The sequence below is a fragment of the Rhinopithecus roxellana genome, chromosome 4, assembly GCF_007565055.1.
Source record: "Rhinopithecus roxellana isolate Shanxi Qingling chromosome 4, ASM756505v1, whole genome shotgun sequence".
Lineage (NCBI taxonomy): Eukaryota > Metazoa > Chordata > Mammalia > Primates > Cercopithecidae > Rhinopithecus > Rhinopithecus roxellana.
In genome coordinates this window covers 161,284,553-161,311,241 of record NC_044552.1, presented here as the reverse complement: position 1 = coordinate 161,311,241, position 26,689 = coordinate 161,284,553, and the positions used below count along the sequence as shown (strand labels likewise).

Below are 26,689 nucleotides of genomic sequence, written 5' to 3'. Positions count from 1 at the left end.
AACAAACAACAAAACACACACACACACACACAAAACAAAAAACAAACCAAAAAACCTGATTTGATATAGTTTCCTGGTGATTTTTTGTTTTGTTTACTCCTGAGATTTAAAATGGTTGCTTACCTTAAGGGAAAGAGAGTATGCTTGTAAAATTTAAGTGCAGGACCAAAACATGGACCCAAGGGAGCGGAGGGTGAGCACACAGCAGATCACAGCTACTCTCTGCTGTGTTATAGGAGAGGGTAGAGCCAGCTGGCAGGCAGCAGGCTGGAAGCCAGCAGTTAGAAGCAGCAGCTGTGGGTGACCTCGTCTCGGGGAAATGAGAAGGAGAGATGTGACGACAGTGCTCATAAAACCATTGTCGCCTTTACTGAAAGAGCAGAAGTCAGGTGTTCTCAGATATTAGAGGACAGACAAGTCAGGTGAGCTGCTGAAAAATTCAAATTCCTTGTCCTACTTCAGTCTTGAGGCCCAAAAATCTTTATGTTACACCATCAACACAGATGACTCTGAGATAGCTCTTTCAGGAACCACACTTTAAATTCCCTGGAGTAAGGTGCAGCATCTGTGAAAACAAAACACAAAGGTCTATAACAATTTTGCAGGCGATCGGGCTACATATTTCTACTTAGGGATTTGGCTTTTGTTTAACCCTTTTTAAAAGTCTCACTTACCCATGATATGAAATTACTTCAGGGTTATTTAATTAAGTAAGACACTTCCATTTTCAGATATTCTGACCTCTTGTCAGACAAGGTGTCCCCATTTGGAGTGTTCTAAATATAATCTTCATTTTAGAAGAAACTATGCTCTTTGCTGTTACAGCAGTTGTTTCTCTATTTGTTGCTGTTTCATTCTTTAAAAATAAAACCATACGGAGATAAATGCACAATTCCTGCTTCTCTCAGTTACCTACCCAGAAATAAAATAATTCTAGCTGTAACTGAGTCTAAGCTATGCCAAGCCTGTCTGGTAGCCACTGTTTGAAATGCCTGCATAGAGCCTTGAAGGAATTCATTGTTCTTCAAAGTGCCAGCTGTACATACTGCGATTTCCTGCATGGCTTCTGCCACTCAGGAATACTGCACCCTGGTGGTTCTTTAGTGGTGTCCTTTTTCTCAGTTGCTTCATTGTGGGTCCCACTGTGTCTGTCTGAAGATGTTCCACCACAGCTCAAGAGCACCATCTTGGGATGCACATTTTTGCAACAGATAGAGGATTTGAGTGGTGCAGAATTCCGTCACTTGCTAGAGGCAAGTGCAGTAAACCACAAAAAATCAAAAGAAAGAAAGAAAAGGGGCAATGAGGCAGTTACTTTAACCATGTGCATTAGCTTGGCAACACCTCTTAGAATTTTTCTTGGTAGGAGATGCAGACTTTATCCAAGAAAGACAGTGCTACTGCCTTCCACAAAATTTATATTTTGCTATTGTTGTCTGTAGGTCAAGGTCACAGTCAACTTTGAAAGAATCAGCTATAAATCTAATAAGCGGCAAAGAAACTTAGAAGGCTTTATGGAAAGTAAGCTCTTTTCAGATACCCCGCAAAAATGTGCTGGCCTTCAATCACCAATTACATTGTAACATTTGAGATATGCAAGAAAATCATTGAACTTTGGGACCATTTTCAGAAAAACAAAAATATAAAAGTACTTTTATTTTCACATCTCTAAAGTGAATCATCAGTAAATTATCATGTAATCTAAAGGTTTGACAAATTGGTCATTGCATCTTGGATATATGTGTTAGAAATTCTGTGATGGAGTCTCATTTGGCCTTTGCTTTTTCCAGGCTAGGGTTTTCAGCACTGATGTCTTATGCTGGATCTCCCTCAGCTGCCCACACACCCCATGGAAATGGGGCAGATGAGGCAGTTGGTGGATGGGGGAAAGAAGAGTGAGACTAATAAGAGAGACCAGACTGGGAGAGAATTCATGTTTTTCCTCATGGTAAGTAGAGAGCTTGATGCATATGCAAATTCATACACATTTCTTTAGGTTGCCATAGACACTGATGCCAATATTCCCTTTTGTCCTCAAATTCTCTCCCTGAGCACAGGCACACTATTTAACAATGTCAATGCCAATCTGTGTGTGGAACACCAACTACAAAAAAAAGTTGGATGGCATTAATTTCACATATGAAGTGGTCTGAACAATGCAACTAAGAGTTAAGAAAATGCCAATACTGGCCAGGTGTGGTGGCTCATACCCAGTAGTTTAAGAGGCCAAGATGGATGGATCACCTGAGGTCAGCAGTTCGAGACCAGCCTGGACAACATGGTGAAACCCCATCTCTACTAAAAATACAAAAATTAGCCAGGTGTGGCACACACCTGTAATCCTAGCTACTCGGGAGGCCAAGGCAAGAGAATCGCTTGAGCCTGGGAGGCTGAAGTTGCAGTGAGTCAAGATTGTGCCACTGCACTCCAGCCTGGGCGACAGAGAGAGACACCATCTCAAAAAGAAAAAAAAAAAAAAGAAGAAAGAAAAGAAAATGCCAGTACCATCTCTCAGCCTCCATGGTGTCTAGGCTGCTGTGGAAGAATGAGCAGCCTCTCTTCCAGAAGCTTGAGGGGAACTGGACTGCTGGGGGAGGGGCAGGAAAAGAAATTTAAGGCAAGAAGTTTGAGGATGTAAGGAAATCAATTAGGTATCAGTTAGGGTAATGCTAGACAAACGCTCACGAATAAGCCCTCACATTTCAGTGGTTGTCGTCGCCCCCAGGTTAATAGTCCACTGCACGTGTTCTTCATTGACTGCAGCTTTTCTCCATGGAATAGTTCGGAGATCCAAGCTCCTTCCATCTTGTGGCTCCGTCTTCCCCTAAAGCTACAGAATCCTTCCTATTCAGATAGGGGAAGAGAGCAGAGAAAACAATGATGCTTTTAAAAAAAACCATTCTGGGAGGTGACATAAATCTCTTTCTCATTTCATTGATGAAAACTAGTTACATGGCATAATATGGATGCAGGAAGGACTGGAAGATGCGGTTCCTGGCTGGGCAGCCAAATTCAACTGATGTATCTACACTGTGAAAGGGAATGCTGAATTTTAGGGGACAGCTAGCCATCTCTGCCATGTAAAGTCCTGATAAGGCATAATAGACAGGACTGAGAAGGAAACTAGCAGAAGAAGAAACAGAATATTATGGAAACTGGACAAAACAGTTAACTAAAAGGAATTGCATTTGTCTGGTAGCCTGGCATAACGAAGATGAGATGGATGATTGAATTAATTATCTTTGAAATTTGGGGGTAAGGTAGTCTAAGAATTCAGGCATAATGAAATTAGGAGGCTTTGCTCAGTGTTCAAATGGGATATAATCAAGAACCAGGCCGAGTGTGGTGGCTCATGCCTATGTAATCCTAGCACTTTGGGAGGCCGAGGTGGGTGGATCACTTGAGGTCAGGAGTTCGAGACCAGTCTGGCCAACATGGCAAAACCCCATCCCTACTAAAAACACAAAAATTAGCTGGGTATGGTGGTGTGCACCTGTAGTCCTAGCTACTCAGGAGGCTGAGGTACGAAAATCCCTTTGAATCCAGGAGGCGGAGGTTGCAGTGAGCCAAGATCACGCCACTGCACTCCAACTTAGGTGACAGAGCAAGACCCTGTCTCAAAAACAAAACAAAACAAACAAACAAACAAAAAACAAGAACCAGTTCTGGGGTCTCCAAACAAAAACATTCTTTCCAAGTTATTGGAGGACAAGGTGAGATGTTTTCTAGTTGTTCATGTCCCAAAGAAATTTGCTGTTTCTCTAGCTGGAACACTTGGGCTTTTGCTGGTAGAACCAAAAATAACTCTAGAGGAGAGGTTTTCACTATGTCTGCAATGAGGGAAATGTTCTATATCTTTACTACTCAATACAGTAGCCACTGGCCACATGTGGCTATTGAGCACTTGAGATGAGGCTAATGTGTCCAAGGAAATTTTAAGGAGTTTACATTTACAATTAAGTAACTATATGTGGCCAGTGCCTGTCATTTTAGACAGCTCACCTCTAGAGGGATGTAATGGGCACTTCTTGTATCATCTGCCCAGGCCTCCCCTTTCTCTGTAAACTGACACCTCCTACAAGCTTCCTCAGGTGGCTCTGAATAGCCAGGTTCATAACGTTTTTCCTTTTCACCAGTCATAGTTGCTTAACTCTGGGGTGATCACTATACCAACATTTTAGACAGTCAGAGTCTCTTCACAGATGCTGGGAAAATAACAGAGCAGTCAGTCTCTCTGCAGGTGGATTCAGAAGCTGTTGGTAGCTATGTTTTCTGCATGGGGATTCAAGAAGCAGAGGATGCCAATCTGCAAAAAGAGATGAACGAAGCATACATGAAGAGAACAATGAGGGGAAAGAGAAAGCCAGAATCCTAGCTGCTGTTCTAGCCCCTGAGTCCATACTATTTCTAAAACAGGGCTGCAGCTGACCCTCAGGGCATGATGGCTTATGTCTACAGACCCAGCTATTCCGGAGGCTAAAGCGGGAGGATCTCTTGAGCCCAGGAGTTTGACGCTGCAATGAGCCATAATCGTACCACTGCTTTCCAGTGTGGGTCACAGAGTGAGACCCTGTCTCTAAAATTAAAACAAAAACAAAAACACATTAACTCAGTTTGGAATGTCTGCCTGCCATCTCTACCTATCAAAATTCTACCAATATTTCAAGGCCCATTTCAAAGGCCATCTCCTCCTCTATCCTATTTTCCCTTCTATTTTAGTTTTTGACTACTTTGAGCACACGGCCTTCATTGTTTTATAATTGTTTATAGATGGTTTGTAGGTGCAATACTCCAAAACCTTCTCCAGACACAATTTTTTATTAACGCAGTCTAAAATGGCAGTCAATTTTCTGGTAGCTACTTCATATTTTCATCTCATATTGAGTTTTGTGGTCAATTAAGACCCTCAATGTCATAATTCTTGAGGCCAGAGCATGCTAGGTCCTCACTGGCAGGCTGCTGAGGAAGTGGAGGAGGGAGCCGAAGAGCACAGCACAGGGAACTTCATACCAGTCTGGAAGTACTAACATGACAATGATATCTGCTCATGGTCTGTGAAAGATTTAATACTTTATGTAGTGGTGTTCTTTATACCTTGATTAATTTTTTGTGACTTACAGATTTCTAACAATGCATAATTATAGAGTCACTTTTTAAAGTTTAAAATAATAAAAAACAAACACTGGATTGGTGTAGGTGAGAGGGAAACAGCAGCAGGTAATTTTGGATGGTCAAAATATCTGGAGTCACTTGGCTAACCATTCTGTGGTCCAAGGTCCATTAGAGTTGTTCAAAAATCTAGCCAATAGCTAATGAGGCTTGGGGAAGGAGCTCCAGGCCTGGACACCTGAGAAAGGTGGTTAAAGACAGGATGGGCCCTTTGGGGCTCAGTGTACAGGTAAGTTAGGTAGTAGAATCATTGGCTGCAGAGCCAGACAGAACAATATTCTTGTCCTGGGAGGGACTTGGAAGAAGTCACTTCACTTCTCTAAGCCTGTTGTTTTATCTGTAAGATGAGGAAAAATTGTCTTTTGTGGGATTGTTGTGAGATTACCTGAAGGGGAAAATATATACCTGCCCCACAGTAGACACTGAATATATCACAGGTTGGTGGGCTGTATGTTCTGAGTTAGGCCGGATTTCAGGCAGAACCATGCTCAGTAGAGGAATCAGAAATCAGTAAAGGAAAAGAGGCTGACAGCCAGGTATGTAGGCTAAAGCAGGAGAAGTTAGAAACTCAAACGGAAAATAGAAAGCTTAGGTAATAAGATGAATGGCAGTTCCCCCTAGCTGTTTGATACTGTTTGGCTGTGTCCCCACCCCAATCTCATTTTGAATTGTAGCTCCCATAATACTCACATGTCATGGGAGGGACCCAGTGGGAGGTAACTGAATCATGGGGACAGCTTTTTCCCTTACTATTCTTTTTAAATTTTACTCTAAGTTCTGGCATACATGTGTAGAACATGCAAGTTTGTTACATAAGTATACATGGGCCATGGTGGTTTGCTGCACCTATCAACCCATCATCTAGGTTTTAAGCCCTGGATGCATTAGGTATTTGTCCTAATATTCTCCCTTCCCTTGTTCCCCACTCCCCAACAGGCCCTGGTGTGTGATGTTCCCCTCCCTGTGTCCACGTGTTCTCATTGTTCAACTCCCACTTATGAGTGAGAATATGTGGTGCTTGCTTTTCTGTTCCTCTGGTAGTTTGCTGAGAATGGCAGTTTCCAGCTTCGTCCATGTCCCTGCAAAGGACATGAACTCATTCTTTTTTATGGCTGCATAGTATTCCATGCTGTATATGTGCCACATTTTCTTTATCCAGTCTATCGTTGATGGACATTTGGGTTGGTTCCAAGTCTTTGCTATTGTAAACAGTGCTGCAACAAATATGTGTGCATGTGTCTGTATAGTAGAATGATTTATAATCCTTTGGGTATATACCCAGTAATGGGATTGCTGGGTCAAATGGTATTTCTGGTTCTAGATCCTTGAGGAATCGCCACACTGTCTTCCACAATGGTTGAACTAGTTGACAATCCCACCAACAGTGTAAAAGCATTCCTATTTCTCCACATCCTCTCCAGCGTCTGTTGTTTCCTGACTTTTTAATGACTATTATTCTAACTGGCATGAGATAGTATCTCATTGTGGTTTTGATTTGCATTTCTCTAATGACCAGTGATGATGAGCTTTTTTTCATATGTTTGTTGGCTGTATAAAAGTCTTCTTCCGAGACGGGCGGATCACGAGGTCAAGAGATAGAGACCATCCTGGCTAACACGGTGAAATCCCGTCTCTACTAAAAAAATACAAAAAACTAGCCGGGCGAGCTGGTGGGCGCCTGTAGTCCCAGCTACTCGGGAGGCTGAGGTAGGAGAATGGCGTAAACCCGGGAGGCGGAGCTTGCAGTGAGCTGAGATCTGGCCACTGTGCTCCAGCCTGGGCAGCAGAGCGAGGTTCCGTCTCAAAAAAAAAAAAAAAAAAAAAAAGTCTTCTTTTGAGAAGTGTCTGTTCATGTCCTTTGCCCACTTTTTGATAGCATTGGTTTTTTTCTTGTAAATTTGTTTAAGTTCCTTGTAGATTCTGGATATTAGATCTTTGTCAGATGGACAGATTGCAAAAATTTTCTCCCATTCTGTAGGTTGCCTGTTCACTCTGATGATAGTTTCTTTTGCTGTGCAGAAGCTCTTTAGTTTAGTTAGATCCCATTTGTCAATTTTGGCTTTTGTTGCCATTGCTTTTGGTGTTTTAGTCATGAAATATTTGCCCATGCCTATGTCCTGAATGGTATTGCCTAGATTTTCTTCTTGGGTTTTTATGGTTTTAAGTTTTATGTTTAAGTCTTTAATCCATCTTGAGTTAATTTTTGTGTAAGGTATAAGGAAGGGGTCCAGTTTGTTTTCTGCATATGGCTAGCCAGTTTTCCCAGCACCATTTATTAAATAGAGAATCCTTTCCCCATTGCTTGTTTTTGTCAGGTTTGTCAAAGATCAGATGGTTGTAGGTGTGTGGTGTTATTTCTGAGGCCTCTGTTCTGTTCCATTGGTCTACATATCTCTTTGGGTACCAATACCATGCTGTTTTGGTTACTGTAGCCTTGCAGTACAGTTTGAAGTCAGGTAGTGTGATGCCTCCAGCTTTATTCTTTTTGCTTAGGATTGTGGTGGCTATATGGCTCTTTTTTGGATTCATATGAAATTTAAAGTAGTTTTTTCTCATTCTGTGAAGAAAGTCAATGGTAGCTTGATGTGAATAGCATTGAATCTATAAATTACTTTGGCCAGTATGGCCATTTTCACAATATTGATTCTTCTTATCCGTTAGCATGGAATTTTTGTCCATTTGTTTGTACTATTCTTGTAACAGGGAAAAAGTCTCATGAGATCTGATGATTTTATAAAGGGCAGTTCTCCTGCACATACTCTCCTGCCTGCCACCATATTAAGACATGCCTTTGTTCCTCCTTCGCCTTCCACCATGATTGTGAGACCTTTCCAGCCATGTGGAACTCTAAGTCCATTAAAACTCTTTTTCTTTATGAATTACCCAGTCTTGGGTATATCTTTATTAGCAGCATGAGAACAAACTAATACACTACTGAATCATAAATATTGATCCAACAAACAATTTTCAGCACCTCTGATATGTGATCACTCTGCTGCAGCTGACACCAGCTATATCTCCAGCCTCTCTTGGCTTCTGTACCTCCATTGACACCATGCTTCCCCGTGGCCTCCTCCTACTCCAATGCTCCCACAGTTTCCTCTCCAACAGGCACTTCTTCACCTCCTCTTATAAACACTGCTGTTCCTTGCAGTTCTGTTCTGGATCTCTTATCTTCCCACTTCACATATTCTTCCCCAGTGGTCTCTTCTACGTACCTTTGATTTGTTTTCTACTGTTTGCTACTGACTTCCAGATCTTATATCCAGTTAATTACTCACAACTCAAAACCCTTCAAAGTTCTCTTGGAACTTTGAGAGTAATTTGCTTTGGAATCCAGTTATGCCTTTAATCTTTGGCCTGCCACCTCCATGTTTTTCCTGAACTAGACCTCTGGCTCAAAAATGACCATTGCTATAGTTTGAAGTTTCTCCCCTAACCCTCCTTATTCATATGTTGAAATCCTAACCCCTAATGTATCAGGAGGTGGGGCCATTGGGGGGTGTTGAGGTTATGAGAATAAAGCCCCCATTAATAGGATCAGTGTTCTTATAAAGGGTATTCCAGTGAACCCCCTCTCCATTTTGACCATGTGAGGACACAGAGAGAAGGTGGCTGTCTATGAACCAGAAACAGGCCCTCACCAGACACTGAATCTGCTAGTGCCTTCATCTTGGACTGCTCAGCCTTCAAAACTGTGAGAACAACTTTCTGTTATTTATAAGCTATTCAGTTTATGGCATTTTGTTATAGCAGCCCAAACAGACTAAAACAACCATTGAGCATCTAAGTCATCACCACAATCGCTGTAATCAATCCTATTATATTGCCAGGGTTTTAAAAATTGTTTATCATGACCCATTACTAGTCCTAGAATTAATTTCGTGGGTCACAATTGACTTTTTAAAGAATAGAACAAAGAATAGAATGGAATGGAACAGAAATAGCAGAATGCTTGCCTCCCTAGTAAGTATCCTTTTAAGATTTTTTTAGTGTGTGTGCATTATGCTATAATAAACATTTTATTTTTTTATTGTGGCTCACAGACAAAAGTTTAGTACCCACTGGATTAGACCACTGTGTCTTCCAGAGCATCCTGAATTAAATTATAAGAAACACAATTTGGAAACTAAATTTTCTGGGTTCAGTCACAGGTTCTGGTGCTTACTAGCTGTGTTTTCTTGGGAAAATTACTTAACCTCTCTATTTCTCAATTTTCTCATCTGCAAAATGGATTTAAAAATTGTATATCCTCATGGACCTATAGTGAAGATTAAACAAATTAATACAGTTCTTGCCTGACACGGATGAATGCGTTCTAAGTATTGTCTACTCTTAAACAATAAAATATCTAAATACTCTATTAAAAGATATCAAAATCATGAAAGTACATGAGAGATACTGAAACATAAGCATACTGTATATAATACGAAAATAGAAAAATTCATCAGATTGCTTTACCTAAAACAATCGCACTTTGAAAGACTTTACATTCATTCAGTGCCCTTTCTTGGTTTGGCACTCTTTTTCACCATTTTAAGGATTTTTCAATCAATTCTTTTGAGGACATTTTGGCTTAATTTTTATAAGTCTAATAAATGATTATCAGATTTGGATTTTATTTATATCATGTGGGCATGGAAGTTTTCTATGCATTATCCATGCTCCCTTCTTCCTTCTTACCCTGATATCAGTAAGAGATATACTTCTGTTCTACATATCCCCATACTTCTGGAAAGGGACTGTATCCATCACCTAAGCCAATGCTTCCAGCTTTTTGTGTGTGTGTGTGTGTGATGTGACAAAAAAAATAGTGCTTGTATAGCACCGTAGGATAAAAGGAAGAGGCCACTCTGCTTTTATCAGATGTGACAGTGCCTTTGGGGCAAGAACAAATGGCAGCCCTAAGGCCTGAAGGGATCCATATCTCTACATGTGTAACCCATTCTCAGCATAAGATGGAAACTTCTGGACTCTAAACCAGGAAGTGCATGTCTTTCCCATTGCCACAATTACCAGTTCAGCATGGGCCCTGGATCAAGTCTGGCCAAGGAAACTGACAAGAAGAACTCAGACCCCATCGTATCTTCCTCTGTCTTACTAGATAAGAAGAAGGACGACCACTGCCCTAATTGATGCCAACTTTAGGATGACACTAACTCTGTGGATGGTAGAAAATGTCATCTAAGGAACCTGGCTCTGACAAAACTGCAGAGCTGCTGCATCGGCCAACCCTGAAGTCTACCCTATTCTAGATTCCCTGTTAAGAAGATAATAAATGTCTTTATTGCTTAAGCCATTTTGAATTATGATTTCAGTTACAGTCAGCCCAAAGTATCTTAGTGATTCAATGGCTTGTTCTGTTTTATAGATTTTTCAAAACTGCAATTCACAGAATTATACTGTACTATGAAATATAAAGTATTACACACAACTTTGATAATTGGTGTTATAGACCACAGAACACAGATAATCATAAGTGTTTAAATTTGGGGTTTTAGTTTCTTCTCAGACCCCCACTAACCCTTCCTTGGCAAAGATTACTGCTAACTAGAGGTTTTTTGCCCCATCTATACCTCATTTAGATTCTTTAGCTTTTTGGTGGAATCAAAAAACACTTCCCTAAGTCTGGGTAATTTCAACATGTAAGCTGCTGAAAGCCAAAATGACACCTACCTGTGTAACTGGTTTTTTTGGTAGTCCATAGGGAACTCTGGCACAGGAATTTTATATTTATTATAAAAAGATTTAAGTTCATAAAACAAGTAACTATGGACATGTGTATTAACCCATTTTCATACTGCTATAAAGAACTGCTTGAGACTGGGTAATGTATAAATGAGAGAGGTTTAGTTGACCCTACAGCTCAGCATGACTGGGGAGGCCTCAGGAAACTTACAACCATGGTAGAAGACAAAGAGAAAGCAAGGCACCTTCTTCACAAGGCAGCAGGAAGGAAAATTGCTGAGCAAAGTGGGGAAGAGCCCCTTATAAAACCATCCGATCTCGTGAGAACTCACTCTATCACGAGAACAGCATGGCGGAACCACCCCCATGATTCAGTTACCTCCACCTGGCCTCTCCCTTGACAAGTGGGGACTATAGGGATTACAATTCAAGATGAGGTTTGGGTGGGGACACAAAGCCTAATCATATCAACATGTGAGCCCCAGTGCCCTCAAAATGGCCCATAATTGATTGTGCTGGCTTTCATAGTATGGCCATCTTGAATGTGTCAAAACTCTACAACTGCCACAACTAGGAAAAGGCCAGGGCAAGCACCATAGGAGTTTTTTTGTATGTTGGCCATTGCTCTCCCAGCTCTTCTTCAGGCTGCTACCTGGCATCATCCTCCAAATGTATTGGCATCCATGGAGCAGAAGGCCTGGAAACTCACAAAAACCTGCTATGTGGCCAGCATTTCAAAGCCCCTCCTAACTGACAGAGGATGGACAATGGGTTCCAGCTCCTGCTTGTGTCTCAGCAGGCGAGTGTATGCCAAAGGAGAGGAGTGGACTTAGTTTACACAGCCCTAAACAGTGGTTGGGACAGTAACAAAGCAGTTCTGAAGATCCCAACCACATAGCTGCCCCTACATTTTTAGGCAGCTTTGAATGACAAATGGTAGCAAACTCACATCTTCGGCCTTGCAATCACTGTAGAGGAACTCCCTCCTTCTTCTCTGCCACTAGAATTCATCTAGAAGAAGCACATCTAGCTATGAGTAGGGGTCACTGGATTGGCTAGCCTATTCTTACAAACTCCCAGACTGCTTTTTGTTTGTGTGTCTAATATTAGAAATATCAAGGAGCTGAAGAACCTTGGCTGCTCTGACCCCTGGACTTCCCTTATGCATTAAGAACGTCCACTCCTAACTCAGCTGTTTGAATTTAGCATCTACAGAGCAACTTCCCTTGGGGAAGGATGACTGAGATGGCACAGGTTCTGAGGGCCCTTTTATGAGAACCTCTGCATTTCCATCACTTGAAGATACAGGGTGGCCAATCCTCTACCTATCCCAAGGCCAGTTCCAAGTTCTTGTCCCCAGGGCGTCTGACGCTTCTTTGAGGAAAACTTAACATACGTATTTGTTTCAACCAGGGTATGCCCTGCCCTTTTGCACAGTTAATGGCAGTTTCACTCCCTAGAGAGGAAGACAGCATTTGGACTTGATGCCCTTCATTTGAAAAAAAGTTATGAAGTTATTTATAAAAATAAAGCAAGTAACCATCCATTATTCTCAGAGATTAGTCTGAGGTCACTGAAATCTATGACAGATGCTAAAGCCTAGGATTTTAAGGATTATGGAGAACAATAAACATTGATTAAATGTAGATTTAGATCCTTCGCTGAAAAAAAAGAGACAGAGAGAAACAGAAGAAAAGATTTTCAATAGAAGAAAACTTAGGTGGTGGCCCTCTTATGAAATTATTTATTATTGAAGATATAGATTTTGAGAATTATACTATCACTTACAGCACTGCTTTTCTAAGCCATAATGTCCTTGGTTATTTATATGGAGCACATAATCTGTGTGCAGTTAAAAGAAATAGACTATGTATATTCTTGGATGTAAATTGAGAAGACAGCACTTGTTCTGGGCAGAGCATGTGGCTGATGCCAGGGCCTCTCCTTACCTGGCACCGTGAAGACTCCTTGATGGGAATAGCAACAGCAGCAGCAAATGGGCTGCTTCAGCAGACCATTAGATTTCCTCATAATGTAACTATGGCCCTTTTAGACAAATCACCTCAGTATTCTTAAATGTATCACAGTGGAGATCCTGAAGAGATCAAAGAATAGATGGAATGGGAGTCTCTTAAAAAGAAATATGACTTGGCCAGGTGCGGTGGCTCACACCTGTAATCCCAGCACTTTGGGAGGCTGAGGCAGGTGGATCACGACGTCAGGAGTTCAAGACCAGCCTGGCCAAGATGGTGAAACCCCATCCCTACCAAAAATACAAAAATTAGCCGGGCGTGGTTGCAGGTGCCTGTAATCCCAGCTACTCGGGAGGCTGAAGCAGGAGAATCGCTTGATCCTGGGAGCCGGAGGTTGCAGTGATGGCACCTCTGTACTCCAGCCTGGGCAACAGAGCAAGACTCTGTCTCAAAATAAATAAATAAAATAAAATAAAGAAATATGACTTTACTTTTATCCTCCAGCCTGTGAATTGAAATATTCATATTATAAGCATGTGTAATGGATATATACTTAGTACTCTTTATTTTTTGTTTAATTGATGTATAATTTCTGTACAACATGCTGCATTGCACATATTTAAAAAATACAATTTGATGTTTTGACCTGCATATACACTTATGAAATCATCCACACAATCACAATAATGAATATATCCATAAATGCCAAAAGTTTCCCCTTGCCTCTCTGTAATCCTTCCCTTTCTGCTCCTCCCATCTCCAAGCAACCACTGAAGTGCTATCACTAAGTGCGTTTTCTAGAATTTAATATAAATGAAATTATACAGTATGTATTTATTTTTGTCTAGCTTCTTTTATTCAGTACAATTGAGACTCATCTATGTTGCTTCATATATCAATAGTTCATTTTTTAATGCAGAATGGTATCACACTGCATGGCTATATCACAATTTGTTTAGCCATTCACCTGTTAATGGACAGATTGTTGGGTTTTTCAAGTCTTTTGCTATTATAAATTAAGCCCCTGTGAACATTCATGTACAAATCTTTGTATGTTTATATCCTCTTATTTCTGTTAAATAAATACTTACGTGTGGAATGGCTGGATCACAAGATAGATGTATGTTAAACTTTAAAAAAAAAAATTAGAGACAGGGACTTGCTAGATTGCCCTGGCTGGCCTCAAACTCCTGGGCTCAAGTGATCCTCCCACCTAAGGCTCCCGAAAAGCTGAGACTATAGGCACATGACACTGTGCCTGGTTGACGAATGTTCAACTTTTTTTTTTTTTTGTGAGGAAGGGTCTCGCTTTTGTCACCTAGGCTCAAGTGCAGTGGTGCCATCCGATCTCACTACAACCTCTGTCTCCTGGGTTCAAGCAATTCTCCTTCCTCAGCCTCCCAATTGGGATTACAGGTGCCCACCACTATGCCCGGCTAATTTTTTTGTATTTTTAGTAGAGATGGGGTTTCGCCATGTTGGCCAGGCTGGTCTTGAACTCCTGACCTCAGGTGATCCACCCACCTCGGCCTCCCAAAGTGCTGGGATTACAGGTGTGAGCCACTGTGCCCCGCCAAATGTTTTACTTTTAAAAGAAACTGTCAAATTGTTTTCCATATTGGTTGTGCCATTTTACATTCTCAACAATGGTGTATAAGAGCTCAAATTGCCCCATGTCTTTGTTAACACTTGAGGTGATCAGTCTTTCTAACTCTGGTCATTTTAACAGGTGTATAGTGGCATCTCATTGTGGTTTTGATGTGCATTTCCCTAGTGACTGAGGTTGAGCACCTTTTAAAGAACCTGACATCTGCCAATCTTCTTTGAAGTGTCTTTTCAAATTCTTTTGAAAAGTTCAAAAGAATTCAAGTTCTTTCGCTAATTTGTAGTGTACATATATATATAATATTCTTTCATAAAAACATATATTTTTGGCTACCTCATTCTAGATCAATATGATGAGGCAGATTACTACCTAAGAGGTCACCAACCTCTTATCCCCACAGCTACTAAACATACTTTACAAGTAGAAAATTTGTAAAGCTTCAGCCCATTCAAGGAGTAGAACATAGAGTTCTATTCTATGTTTGGAACACGGAGTTCCAAAAGTTTCCACTGTCTCAGGAATCATATACATAGTTTGGAATTTAGATGGCCTTGGGACAGAGCATGGGAAGAGTCAACTACGAGTTGTGCATAGATGCTAGGACCAGTGTGTACAAGTGGCATCCAAAGATAACTGAAAATAAAGGAGGTTAGAAAGTCAACTGCTGGGCTGGGTGTGGTGGCTCATGCCTGTAATCTCAGCACTTTGGGAGGCCAAGGCGGGTGAATCACGAGGTCAGGAGTTCGAGACCAGCCTGGCTAACATGGTGAAACCTCATCTCTACTAAAAATACAAAAAATTAGCTGAGCATGGTGGCGGATGCCTGTGATCCCAGTTATTCGGGAGGCTGAGGCTGGAGAATCACTTGAACCCAGGAAGGGGAGCTTGCAATGAGCCGAGATCGCACCACTGCACTCCAGCTGGGGTAACAGTACGAGACTCCATCACGAAAAAAAAGAAGAAAAAAAAAGTCAACTGTTGTTTCTAAGTGTCTCTGGGATAAAGGGCAACATTAGGGTCTTTTTTATTTGCCTTTGTTCTCTTTGCTAACATGACTCACAGGAGGGTGCCACCCCTCATCATCTGCTGCACTGCACGGTGGCAGCAAGAGGCACATGAGACAACTGGGCCCCAACAAATTCACTGGATGTTAATCCCAGGGTTCTCTTGAGAATGCCAATCTTAAGAGGGTTCAGAGGGGCCTAAAATTAAACAGACTGGACACAGAGTGGGAGGGGTGTTACTGCTGGGAGTAAGTGGCTATGATTCAGTAGGCATGGTACTGCCCAGTATGGCCAACAGAGCATTTCAAAGATGGCTGCAATAATCCTTTCAATCCGTAATGTTTTTCTGAAATGTTGCCTTGACATTGGAGTAGTGGGCTCTATGTTCCCATACCTTAAATTTGGGTGCACCTTTGTGACTGCTTCATCCAAGAAGGGCTATAGAGGTAAAGTTATGCGACTTCTGAGGCAAGATCATAAAAATGCCATCTTCAACTCTGTTGGTACATCCATTCTTAGAAGCCATCTAACCATTCTTTGAGGAACACTAAGGAACTACATGGGGAGTCTTAAAGTCTACTACCACAAATAATTTATTTACAAACGGGAAAATGAAAACTACGCAGTGGAGAAACCTGGTAGACACTACCTTGACCTAGTTATCAAAGTTAACAAGACCGCTAGACAAGGAAAATAGATTAATGCATCTCCCGTCATGGTCACTAAGGACACAACATCAATCCTGTGGTATTTCTGCAGACATCACAGCTAAGTGTAATATATGATCCTGGATTGGATCTAAAATTAGCAGAAAAATTAGCTGTAAAAAAAATACTGGGTAGTTTGTAGGAATTGTAATACAAACCCTGAATTAGATACGTTTTATATAGATTTCCTAATTTTGATGACTTTATCTGATTATGTAAGGGAATGTCTTAGTTCTTAGGAAATACACACTGAAATGTTTCCAACCTACATTTAGGAAAAACAAAAACAAAAACAAAACATGTGTGTGAATAATTGGCGAATCTGGGGAAATGGTATACAGAAGTTTCTCATACTATTCTTGCAATTATTCTGAAAGTTAAAAATTATATAAAAATTGAAAGCTTTCCCCAACCCTCTAAAAGAAGGTAAGGACTTAAGCATTCATGGGATAGGGCTGGTTTGGACATTGGCAATACTTACTCCTCCATGTTTCCCTGGATCTAGCAACGCTCACAGGCTGGCCGTGTTTTAGAAAATAACAGATGATCCTCAGGAAATGGGAATGAACTACAGAGGGATGTTACTGATATTTAGACAGGGGTTTGGACCAGCAAGGGTCTCCCTACAGCAAAGGGTGGCCAGTCTGTGCAAGCTCTTCCTTCTGTGACACCTTGTGGCAATGAAGCGCTACTGCATACCTCAGTGCCATCTGTTCACCAGGACTGACCTGCTTTTAATTCCGTCATCTCCTACAGTTCTTCGACAATTTGAGAGGAAAGATGTTTAGGAAGGGATACAATCCTTCCAGTTAATATGGCATGTGAAACTTCAAACTAGAAATGGGAAAAATAAGAGATGTAACAGTGCTTGTGTCCTTAGTTTATAAAGTAATGCCAATCATATTTCTGTAGCTTTATTGTACAACAATTGTGTCAAAAACTATGCAAGCACTAAGATATAATGACAAAAGTGTGATTGAACAGTTCTCTCCAATGGGAAAAGTGCAACTGCAAAGCAAAGTTGTGTAATAGTGTCTTTGCACATTAATGGGTTCTTGAAAAGCTGAGTAAACTGAACTTTCATAACTGCAACCATATTTTCACTGCACCTTGAGAATTCAGAATAATATTATAGGACGAAATTTTGAAATGTGAAGTCATAGAAACTTTTTATTTATCTAAATATTCAGTCTCTGAAAAAAATCATGTTTTGCTAAAGTACAGTATTCCTACAAAGTTAGATGTTTACATAGTTAGAAGCGAGTGATAAATCATGTAAGCTTAAGAGCTTACATGTTTAAAATTGTGGACCACATAATAGGCAATTAGTTTGTATCACTGTTAATTTACTGATAAGAAGAGTGAATTTTTGTATTTTATTTTGAATTTGCACTATGTAATAATAAAAGCTGTTTGGGTTATAAATAAGAGAGATCCATATCAACTAGTTCAAGCAAAAAATGGGAATTTATTGGCCCATATAACTGGGGAGTTTAGAGGCAGTGCTAGCTTTCAGGCATGGCTTAATCCAGGGGCTCAAATGTTTTCTTTCTAGCTAGCTAACTAGCTAGCTCTCCCTCTATCATCTATATCTCTTTACTTCCCTCTATATTTTTCTCAGTTTCTCTTTGTACAAACAGGCTTCTCCTTAAGGTCAAGGAAGACAGCCAAAAGCAAACAGAATAAGTTTCTCCAGTTTGCTGTATCAGCAATGTCTGGGAAACATATTCTGGCCCAATTTGGATTACAAGCACACGCCTGGAATGGGAGGATGGAGGCTATGTGCTTTACAACCCTACCAGGATCCTGGCCCAGGATGAGTGGCCAAACAGGATGTTAGGAGTTATAGTTCACCCAAAGAATCAGAAGATGAAAAAAAAAAAAAAAAAGGTAGTAAACAGACAAAAACTATAGTTACCACTGTCCCCTATGCTTCAATAATGTACACTTTTATAATTCTAATGGACATAGAGATAACTATGCATCAAAAGCTTTTTAAGCTAAATATTGGACCAATGCATGAAGATGTATTTTAACAGATTTAAAGAAAACACTATTTGTAACAGCCAAAAGTTTTTTAATCTAACAGGGTTTAGTTAAATCTTAATTTATTCACGAAATGTTTTTGCATGTATTTATACAGAAATGTATTATTGAGAGGGGAAAGGCAAATTTAATACATTATGTATTTATAAGACAGCATATAAACAGTAAGTCCCAATTTTTGTTTTACAACATATATCCTCACCTGCTTACATAGACTTATGTGTATTTCTTTTTTGTTTGTTTTTTTTGAGACGGAGTTTCACTCTTGTTACCCAGGCTGGAGTGCAATGGTGCGATCTCCGCTCACTGCAACCTCCGTCTCCCGGGTTCAAGTGATTGTCCTGCCTCAGTCTCCCAAGTAGCTGGGATTACAGGCAGGCGCCACCATGCCCGGCTAATTTTTGTATTTTTAGTACAGATCGGGTTTCACTATGTTGGTGAGGCTTGTCTCGAACTCCTGACCTCAGGTGATCTGCCCGCCTCAGCCTCTCAAAGTGCTGGGATTACAGGCGTGAGCCACTGCGCCTGGACAACTTAGGTGTATTTCAAAAGTAAGGAAGCATGTGCGACAAAATGATATTAAGGGCTGGGAAGAGAGATGCATGATAAAATTTATTTCCTTTTTGTCTGTATTTTCTTATTTTCTATTAAATGACATATAAAACAAAACTCAAATTCCATACAACTCAAAGTTTTATGCATTCAACCCTAGCTACAAATATAATCCGTTCCTGGCCAAGTGTGGTGGGTCACGCCTGTAATCCCAGCACTCTGGGAGGCCGAGGTGGGTAGATCACCTGAGGTCAGGAGTTCAGGACCAGCCTGGGCAACATGGTAAAACCCTGACTCTACCAAAAATACAAAAATTAGCTGGGCGTGGTGGTGAATGCCTGTAGTCCCAGCTACTCGGGAGGCTGAGGCAAGAGAATTGTTTGAACTTGGGAGGCAGGCGTTGCAGTGAGCTGAGACCATGCCACTGTACTCCAACCTGGGTAACAGAGCAAGACTCCATCTCAAAAAGTAATAAAAAAAATTGATAAAAATAAACAAATACTAATCCATTCCAAACTATCATGGTGCCTAGCGGCAAAAGGCAGAAGTCAGGTCCCACTAACTTACCCAGTTAACATGAGCTTAATGATTCAATTGATAAGAAAATTTAAGCTAAAAACCTAAGTGGGCTACACTGATGTGCAGAAAATGTTTGGATACCAAGCATTAGTCATGTTTAGATACCATGCATTAGTCAATGAGTGGATCTCGGCTCATCTATATCAGAATCACTTTAAGAAGTTTGTTAAAATGCAGACTCTCCGCATCTCAGTCCAGAACTTCCAATTCAGAAATATAGAAGGTAGGCCAAGGAACTGGCATAATAAATCAATTCCCAGGGGGTTTTTATATACACTGAAGCATGAAAACTCCTCTTTCAGAAGTGATAAGGTGGAAACAGTATAAAAGGGAAGTGATCAGTCTGCTGAGAGACCTCCCTACATCATTTATGTTACAATCATTATTAATAGCACAGTTGCTTTGTATAACATTTTGACTATGAACATTAATCAGAAAAGTATAAAGTTGTCATTAAACATTTGAAAAATAGAGTAATTTTATTACATGTAGGGCTCAACATTTTTTTTCCCAGTAAAATATGCTCCAAATTTTTAGGGATTAAAATTCATAAAATTCACAAAATTCTTACTACAGAAACCATCCTAGGATCTCATCTATGTTGTTAACAAAACAGTCTTGAAAATATGATTGTTCTTGGAAAAAAAAAAAAAGAAAAGACACGTAAGGAGGGAGGGAAGAAAGAAAGAAAAACTCATCAGAACTTTGCTGGGCACCGAAAGAGAACTTAGGGAAAGCACTTTTAAAGTCATAAAATTCCATCAAGGGTAGTCTCTAAATGATTTAAAATATAATTTTAATAAACCAAATTTCAATTTACAAATTAACTTATGGGGAATCTACAATTTTAGGGAATATCTATTATCCTAAAATTTTAAGATAATAAAATGAAGAAATAAAATGATCCAATTAAACTTGCTTCAACCCTCTACCTAGCTAATGTGCATTTGCAAGTATATTGTAATGGAAAGCAGTGAGTAATAAAGGAAACAATTAAACGGAAAGTTTTTGTTTAATAGAGTAAAATGAGTTAAGCTAAATTCTGGTAAATCTTTATTATAAAGACACTGAATAATTTTCTATTGGGAAGAGCAAAAGTCTTCATTGCTTGCTATAAGTACTTTTAAAGTACTTGGAAATATATTGTAAAGGAAAACAGCAAAATACAAAAATTAAGTGACCTTTTCAGTTATTTCTTTCTTTAGTGTCTACAGTGTCACAAGAGTTGAAAGAAAATTTTTAAGATGGGAGAGCTGCAGTGTACCAGACTGCAGTTATGCAGCACTCAGTTTATTCTTAAGTGACATAGTACTGATCCTTTTACTATGGTTGCATTAGAAAGGGTTCTCCAGAGAAACAGGACCACTATCAATCCGATGGAGTTTTCTAGTTAAACCTATCCAAAACTTACGTAAAATTTCCTAGGAATTTTCTGTTTTCCACCTATGATCAGAAAGAATCTAGGAGTCATCCTAATTTTGATATTTTATTCATTCAAATTAGGATGATTCCTAGATTCTGTGAGTTTATAGTATAAAAAAATTCTCATTGCTTACAATGCTTTGGCATTACAGTTGACCCTTGAACAAAACAGTTTTGAACCATGTGGGATTGCATTTCAACCAAATGCAGCATTCCCTGGATGTAAAACCCATGTATATGGAGAGCCAGCTTTTTTTATACTGTGGTTCCATATGATCAACAGTGGGACTTGAGTATGCATGGATTTTGATATATGCAGCAGGTTCGAGAACCAATCCTTCACGTTTACTGAGGGAGGGATGACTACATTTTGTCATGAACTGAAAAGCATTTAAGATTTTACCCTTCTTGCAAGCTAATAAATTAATCTGCTGGTTTCATGGATGCTGGCAGAAGTCACAAAAATTCTAGTTAGGAGACAAAGTACTTTATTGCTTATAGCACAGAAAGCTGCATGAGCATCAGCATATTTGTCAGTTCCTCTTGCCCCCAGCTCCCACAGGGAATATATAATGGACCCAAATGCCACCTGCACACTTAGTGGGTTGGCACTGCAAAAGAGAAATCCAGATCCAACGGTCCAAACTTCTCAAACAAGCAGCAAACAAGCCAATCTCCCTTACCCTGATATTGAGCAGTTACACAAGAGTCACTGCACAGTTACCCTGACCCACTTAATTGTCTATGTGTCTAGCTGCAAAAATGCTCAGTCTCAGGAGACAAGTAAGACTTGCAATCTGGCATACTTAGCAAGATTATGCAGGGACACTCCGGACCAAGACAGATCTTCCTCTTCTAACCATCCACCCTTACACGTTCTTGGCAGAACTCAAAATTTCATATGAATACGTGACTCCATTGACCACTGTGATTAATCTGATGTATAGAGGCTTAATTCTATTTGTCTCATATAGCACTTAATTAAGGGACTATCAACAATACCCAAGCAGCAGGACAAAGTATTGCCTTAATCATGACACCCAGAGTTCTTCTGAGTACCATAAACCAACAGGGTCTACCTTGGAAAGTCAGTGGCTTTCTCCTTAAGACTCTCATTTGACCCTTCTACTTGGTTTGCAGCATTAATCCAGGCATAGCTGGATGTTTTAGGGATGGTTCAGAATCTGACATCTGTTGCAATTCTATCATCTATAACAATTCTGGTCAGTGAGTTGAGTTGGAGCTGCCTGCCTTCTAACGCCCAGGTGATATTATTAATCACTTCAGCTGAACTCAGTGACAAACTTACTCTGTCGCCAGGCTGGAGTGCGGTGCTGTGATCAAGGCTCACTGCAACCTCGGCCTCCCAGGTTCAAGCAATCCCCCCCTCAGCCTCCTGAATAGCTGGGACTACAGGCGTGCGCTACCACACCTGGCTCATTTTTTGTATTTTAGTAGAGATGGGGTTTTGCTATGTTGGCCAGGATGGTCTCAATTTCCTGACCTCATGATCCATCCACCTTGGCCTCCCAAAGTGCTGCGATTAAGGCGTGAGCCACCGCGCCCAGCCTCAGGGACAAATTTCTTACCACTTTTCTAATTATCTGACTCCCATTGTTGGGACAACCAACCACAAAGTGCACACAAATGAGTCTGCCTTCCCGCTGGAAAGTTCCTCCAAGTAACTAGGGTGGCCCTATTTCAGAGAGCTGCCCACAGTCATCTGAGGGCTATGCAGTCTATTCCGGGTTCCTTAAACAATCTGAAATTTTACCCTATTTGCAAGCTAACAAGCTAGCCAGCCACAGTTTCATCATGCTAGTATTAGACTCAAGACTCCTGTGTTAAGGGATAATTTATTACTCATGGCAATAGCAATGACCAGAGCAACAGTATTAATTTTTGTGCTGCTGTTCTGAACCCCAATTCCCATATGCCAACATGAAGATGCCACATAATACTTGTACTGGCAATGGACTGCAGTATAGTATAGTATAGTATAGTATAGTATAGTATAGTATAGTATAGTAATTAGTATGGTCCAGTCCAGTCCAATCCAGTCTAGTACTTAGAGAACCTGATTCTTTTATAATGGGTAGTAATCATGCTTGTTCTTCTCTCCAGAGGGAGTCATTTTCTCTGTCTTGGAATGCTGTTCACTACACAAACATCACTGAAAAGACAGTTTCAGACAAAGCCAGCACCTCTGTTCTCAAGATATTCAGAAACCCAGAAAATTGTCTCCCAAGGGAAGCTTGTAGTTGGGAGAAATTACGAGAAACCACTAACTTCTAATTCAGATTCTGCATGAGTTAGGATTGTATTCAGCTACATATAACAAAATCTCAACTACAGTGGTTTACCTAAACGTGTTTTTTCATTCGTTTCATTTTTTTTTTCCTGGATGTCACCACAGTCCAGGAAGTGCACAGTCCAGTCTGGAACGGCTACATATGAGGTCATCAAGGACCCAGGTCCCTATCCTTCTGCTCCACTATTCTTGTCATGTGGCTTTCCACCCTATGGTCACAACATGCATACGCCACCTCCATCTGTACAGTTCTGGTGGTAGGTGGAGAAGAATGATGACTAGATTTTAAGGAAGGTTAAAAACACCAGGATAGGAGGCCAGGTGCGGAGGCTCCTGTAATTCCAGCACGTTGGGAGGCTGAGGCGGGTGATCACCAGGTCAGGAGTTAGAGACTAGCCTGGTCAACATGGTGAAACCCCATCTCTACTAAAAATAAAAAAATTAGCCTGGGGTGGTGGAGGGCGCCTGTACTCCTAGCTACTCCGAAGGCTCAGGCAGGAGAATCTCTTGAACCCCGAAGGAGGTTGCAGTGAGCCGAGATCACGCCATTGGGCTCCACCCTGGGCAACAAGAGTGAAACTCCGTCTTAAAGAAAAAAAAAAAAAAAAAAAAAACCAAAACACTAAGATAGTAAAGAAGAAGAATTAAGAAAATTAAGATACACATGTAAGGTGATCAGGAGACACTAACAAGTTAATTTTCTCAGATGCAGTGTGAGTATAAAAATTAGAAAATTTGAGCAAGTAGGTGGATTAGATCAAAGTGATAGTGTTTCCAAGGTCATCTGCAAAGCATTAATCAGTTAACAGTGTAACATGAATGCCTTGAAAGGTTTAATGTAACAGTAATTTAGTAGATAAGTTAAAGTTCAAAAATATATTTTTAATGTAAATGGGTAATTTGAAATTTTGTTACACAAATGCACAGTTCAAAAGTACTATAATCTCTCATTGTTAGATGTTGCTATTCAGGTTTATGAATTATAGCTTGTAGTACTGTGTAAAGATAGGCACCATGCTTACAAGATCAGAATTCAGGTTGAGGCTGTTTGAGTTTACGACAACACTCTAGTGTGCCACTGTACTTCTCTACCTTCTGTATCACCGTATGGAATTGCTACACAAAATTAGCACTAAGAAACCTAAATTTCCTTAAGAGTAGAAATAAGCTTATATGAATAATTCTCTTACAGGAATTAAAAATTAAACTATCTGCTGCAGTTGTCAGCAGGGTTTAATTTTTAGCATAAGCTGAGGCCATCAGTTTCTTAACAGTCCTATTCTTAAATAATCATTTATGTTTAAGAGATCATTTTACTGAATAATTTCAAAGCACTAAATATCTTCAAGATTGAAAAAATAAGCACCTAGAGATGGAGCAGAAACTAAAGAAAAACAATTTAAGGAAAAAGACAGTCCTTAACTATGCATGCATCCTATGAATTATCCATGCTTTCCGTTGGTTTCCTTTTACTGCATGCTGTCTAAAACTCCATATTTAAAAGGCTTGGATACAGAAGAGTTAGAATGTGGTCAATGAAATTTGGAGCTTATCAATGGGTTTCAATAACTGATGCCACTTTTAGCTCTGCTAACATAGTAGAGATGATAGACAGAATTCTCTTGGCCAACTCCTATCATTGGATAAAACTCCTTCTCCCACACCAGTTTCTAAAGGTAATATAACTTGCTTCTATTGGTTTAAATTATTAAATAATAAATAAGTTTCTCAGCCAGTCAAAAGATATGTCCAGGGTCTTCTCACAAGTTCAATGTTAGGTGCTATGGATGCAAAGAGTAATTTAGTAATTGTCACTGTTATTATAGCAATCCTAATAATCCCTTATTCATATAGTTCTTCATTTTGAAAAAGTATTCCATATTAATTTTCTTATTTGAGATTCTCAATACTACTCTCCAAGTAATACTGCCCCATTTTACAGATAAGGCAATTCAAAAAAAGTTTTAGTGACTTGCCCTAAGTCACAGGCACTAGAGAAACTATTATATGCAAGATAAACCTGGTCCCTTCACTTATGACACTCTATTCATAGTGGGACATTCAGACAAGTTGTGGGCAACTGCAACACAGTTAAGTGTTGAGCTACAGCATACAAGGTGCATGGAATGGAGAACAGTCCTGGCTGGAGAGGGGTCAGGGAAGTCTTCCCAAAGGAAACAAAGTGTCATTTCAGACTTCATTGTGTTTGCCCTAGGGAAGAACATTCACTTCTACTAAATTCACTTATTCTGTTCTCAGAATCTTCCAAGTTGATTTTGTACTTGATAGAGCACAACTTAGAAGGTCAATTAACTTTACCTCTAGGCCAGTGTTTCACTCACCGTAATTTCTCTAGCAACTTCATCAGTCACCTGGGGTCTTGTTAAAAATACAGAGGAGGGGGCAGAGGGAGGGCAGGGGCCACCCTGGACTTTTTCTAAATCTCTTGGGGGTGAGGTTGGGAAAAATTGCTGCTTTAAGCATGAACACTTTCGGGATTTTGAAGTAAAATAGCAAAAAGGGTATTTTTGGTAGTGGCTCTAAAATTCCATCATCAATACAGCTTTTTTTTTTTTTTTTTTAATAGGGGTGTATTGCGGGGGAGGGGGGAATCTTAAATTATATAATCGAGATGGGTGCTATGAAACAGGCTGTTAGCCTCTAGCCCTCACCTGCAAGGTGGCTGGTTTAAGGTAGGTGCTTGATAAATGTGTATTTACTGAACACAGGAACACAGGTATTCATAACTTCCAAGAGTTTCGAAAGTCTTTCTGCTCCAATCTTCCAGTGTCTAGGCAGCAGCATCGCGGCTGAGTGGAACAGCAAGGGTGCACGGAGTTTGCAGAATGAGTTCAAACCTCCAGACATATCAGTTAGCAGTAAGAACAAGTTCCTTAATCCTTCTCCATCTATAATGAAGGAGTACAATTACCACTTACCTCCTACAGTTGTTGGGAGCCTTAAATGAGAATATTATAAATAGATTATCAATGAAATACAAATGCAAGTGCTTAGAACTGTATCTTATAAATGAGCTCCACAACTGCTTATTAAAACCCGAGCGGTACCCTCTCCCCTTAACATCAGTAATAGGTCCCTTTATACCTCATACCCATTACGGGTCAAAACAACAATAATAATAATAATAATAATAATAATAATAAATAAATAAATGAACAAACGACAAACGAGAAAACTAGGCTACCAGGCACTGGGGCGATGGGCCGCAACCCGGCGCGGTCGTAGGCCCCGAAGGGGCGCGGGAGTGGGCTCTCCCCGCCGGGCTCGCGGCACGTGGTCGGCTCGGGCGGGAGCTTCGCGGCAGTGGGGGAGGGGAGCAGCGTGGGACGCCGACGAGGGGTCCAGACCGCCAAGGCTACGAGGTGCCGACTGCGCAGGCTCGGAGAGAGGCGCAACCACTGCGTGCAGACTTGAGGGGGGAGAATGTTCACCCGGCTGCACGCTCCCTGGATCTACTTGCTCAGCGAAAGCTTGTTTTCTTCCTCATTTTAAGACTGTGTATGGCGCCGCCTTGCGCAGGTTGTTCACCCTAAGAGGGACTCTAATCTGGAGCCCAAAGCGGCCTCCTTCTCCAGCCGTGCCCCTTCCTCCCCCGCGGAGACCGCAGTGGG

General features: G+C 40.5%; 1 long non-coding RNA gene across 1 annotated transcript; it reads right to left on the bottom strand.

The window, feature by feature from the left end:
* Positions 1-149: 149 nt before the first annotated feature.
* Positions 150-26,546, bottom strand: LOC115896881. The gene is made up of 5 exons (XR_004056788.1): positions 26,263-26,546; positions 25,730-25,966; positions 4,175-4,306; positions 2,700-2,844; positions 150-565 (listed from the first exon to the last, which is right to left on the bottom strand). It is a non-coding gene; the product is annotated as an uncharacterized LOC115896881 (long non-coding RNA).
* Positions 26,547-26,689: the final 143 nt, after the last annotated feature.